Below are 3,824 nucleotides of genomic sequence, written 5' to 3'. Positions count from 1 at the left end.
ATTTTCCCATAAATATTCCCATTGCTTACTTTGGATTTCCTTTATACTTTACTGGGAGATTTTTTGCCTTCACCTTCTTTCACAGTGATGACCATGTTTCTGTGTTTCTTTGCGTAGCATATCCTTAAGCATCTTTTATATGGCTGAACGATTGGTGACAAATTCTTTTAATTTTTGTTTGTTATGGAAGGTCTTTATTTCACCTTCATTCATAAATGAGAAGTTTGCAGGGTACAGTATTCTGGATTGACAGTTTTTTTTCTCTTAAGACTTGGAATATATCTTGCAATTCTTTCCTGGCCTATATGGTTTCTGATAAGTCAGCTATGAGTCTAATTGGAGATCCTCTGAAAATAACCTGGTGCTTTTCTGTGTACTTTTTAGAATTTTTCTTTATGTTTTACTGTGGAGAGTTTGACTACAATGTGTTGTGGTGAAGATCTTTCCTGGTCATGTATATTAGGAGTTCTATGTGCTTCCTGCACTTGGATGTCCTTTTGTTTCTCCAAATTAAGGAAATTTTCTATAATTATTTCACTAAAAAGGCCTTCTAATCCATTCTCTCTTTCCATGGCTTCAGGAAGTCCTAACCTCTATGTTGGGTTGTTTGATATAGCATCCCATAAATCTCTGACACTGTTTTCAGTTTTCTAATTTCTTGGCTAGTTGCTGGGCATGCAGACACAAGCTGGTGCAGCTGTTAGGTATGTTCAAAATGGTGCCCACCCTCTCTTGGCAAGTTACAGGATGCCAGTGTGGTGTGGTTTGGGAGAGAGAAATATGCCCCCCCTCCTTCCCCTAGGTTGGCATTTACACTGTCCCCCACAGCGCTCTAAACTGGATTCACGCCAGGCTCTTCCCCATAGCTTTATCACCAGTGGCTTGGGCTGATGCATTCTGGTCTCACCTCACTCCCCAAAGCTGGTGCTGAGGCTATAGGCTGCTGGGGTCCTGAGTTATGCACATCCACACCCTCCACATAGGTCCAGTGTTCCCCTAATTTGCATGGAGTTTCTTCTGCAGTTTCTCCCTAACTCTTCCCTGAGACTGCTGTCTCTCCTTGTTTTTTAACACTATCTTCCTCTAGACAATAGCAGTAAGTTCCTTCCCTATTCTGCCATCGTGGAATCTCTCATTAGATTTTTGAAAGCTAAATATTCTTTACAGAGCTTGATCTTGTTAATATTAATTACAAGAAATACTGAGGAAAGCTTCTGTGTAGGGATTTAGGAGGATTTCAAAGATTTATAGGAGAAGAAAGTTTATTGTTATTGATTCAAGCTACATAATTGGTAGAATTGTTAGTTTAATAATAGATCTACCCCAGTTTGTATAAACTAATAAATTCACAAAGTGTAAATATATTTGGTAAACCTCTAACTTTTGGCATGAGAAAAAAGTACTAAAAAAGGCTAGATGTAGATTCTAGGGCCTTGGGTTATCGTTGCTTGAATACTCACTATTTCTGTGGCTTTAAGAATTTCATCTCATCTCTTTAGACCTTAGTTTCCTCATTTCTAAAACAGTGGGATTGACTTGAAATCAATAACTTTTTTTTAGCAGCGAAATTTTTTCTTCAAAGGAAATCACATAGAAGCCCGAATTTAAAGTTTAAAATAAATAAAATCATTTCTACATTGGCTGTGTGCATGTTGGTGTGTGTGGTGGGTTAGGGCAGGTGTCCTGCTACATTTACTTCTCTTTTGGTCTTGGGGTGGCTCCCAGATCTCCTCTGTGGAATCTCCATGGCTTTGTGGGGTAAATTGTGAAAGCACCTCTTCTGATTCTGTTGAGCATCTTCCAGTACCAATATAAGAAAAATTCAAAATATTTATGGAAAAATGGCATTAGAAGTTTGTTTTGGTGCAAAGATGATTATGAAAGCTATGCATAGTTTTTGTGTAAAATGCATTTTCATGAACTTTTGAATACTTGTGACATGCATGAATTTCAAACATTTTTGCACCAAAATAAATTTCTTTTGATTTCATTTATCTATGACCATTTCAAAATTCCAGTATATGAGCTTCTTAAGATAGAGGAGCATCAACTGAAGGACACGCCTTTAGAGCATTCCTCAGTAGGAAATATTTCCAAGTATGCTGCTCCTACTCTATTTGTGAACTTGCTTTTACTTCCAGCAACAACAGCTTTGAGGTTTGGAATTTTTGCCAGACTTTGAAAAGAGCAAAAAGGCACATTCTGGATAGGGAACTAATGGAGAAAAGATAGAGTGATTGAAGGGGTCAGGACATAGGGCAGGATAGTTTCTGGGATGCTTATTCAGGGAGTAATTGAAAATGTACTTTTTTTCATAATTCAGGACCAACCAACCCCACAATGGTGTGAGACTGGTGATGCATGTCTGAAAGACACAGCAGAAGTCATTGCAGAGCCATCCAGATAGGCAGCACAGATGGATTGGCCTCTTTTGACCATGACCATCCCAATGCCAGGAGCTACCCTGCTTATCATGAAGTGGCATCTGAGTATCTAAAAGGAAAATATTCTATGAACATTTAAGGAGTTCATGGGAGAAAAACAAAAGGTTGATAAAATATGAATTGTAGTAAGGAACTGGAGAGTAGCTGCATTTTTTTTTAAAATGCAGGTAATTGTGACTTAAGTCTAAATATGTGGTAGACTGTGCTTGAGAAGTGGGTGGGCAAAACAAATAGTAAATTTTGTGATTTTAGCTATAGAAGGTGTTACTAAGCGTGTCTAGAACTTGTTGATAGAGACAGGTTCCTTTGATCTGGATGGATTTCCACAGATCAAAACATAGTATGCTTGGTTTCTCCCATGAAAGCATTATCTGGAATATAAGAAAGAGTTAGATGGAATGTGGCTGGAAATTTAATAATCTGTGGTGAGAGGTGGGGAGAGTCCAGAAGAAAATATAAGACTAAAATAATATATGATTTTTAGATACTCAGAGCTAGATAGCAGTGAAAAAAGTATGTACACACACACACACACTTTTATACTATGTAAACTGATGATAAGTGAGCCTTGGATGCAGCTAGAGCTATGTGAACCAACACAGTATTTTGTAGCTTTGTCGCAGGTTGGGAGGTATTGTCTCTGTATTTGTCTCTGTCTGTCTGTCTGTCTGTGTCTTTACTTCCCTACAAGGCTCTTGGTTCTAGAGGCAGGAAGAAGCATGGGGTTGCATTCATTATTCCAGTCTCCTGACAAGGTGATTGCTGGTGTCAATGCTGTAGAGTGTCTCCTTTCTAGCAGACAGCGATCTCATGTTGGCCCCACACTCATTAATTAATTTCCAACACCTTGGTTATCACTTTCAAAGTCTTCTAGGAAAGAAAAGTGAGGGTATAAAGCTGGCTCCACATTAAGCATACATATTTTTTAAGGACAGTAATTTCCCTGGCTAACTTAATAGACAAATTAGCTTAATTCTCTTTCTGCAACACATTGTAACTATGGGGTCCCTGGTAGTGGAATTTTAGATCTACTGGTATGAGAACAGTCACTTACTTCCACGACTTGGATAGGACTTTTAAGAAAAGGCACGTGGAAGGGATTTTGACAAACTTAAAATGAATTTTATCTGTTGAGAGAATTTCAAATGCAAGCCATTATGCCTCATTAGTAGAAAACAATCACTCAAAATTTTTCCCAAGTGTATTTTTCACACAGATTTAGTTTAACTTTGAAAAAAGGGCTAGCGTTCAGTGGATTTTTTTTGAGGGTCATGGAGTATTAAAGTGGTCCCATCTTCCCATGTTATAAGCCATGAAGCTCATCAGTGTTTTGAGGAAGGACAAAATTGTGCCATGCCAAAAAAGTAGTCAGGTCTGAAA

The sequence above is a fragment of the Lepus europaeus genome, chromosome 5 (assembly GCF_033115175.1).
Source record: "Lepus europaeus isolate LE1 chromosome 5, mLepTim1.pri, whole genome shotgun sequence".
Classification (NCBI taxonomy): domain Eukaryota; kingdom Metazoa; phylum Chordata; class Mammalia; order Lagomorpha; family Leporidae; genus Lepus; species Lepus europaeus.
This window is presented reverse-complemented; position numbering follows the sequence as displayed.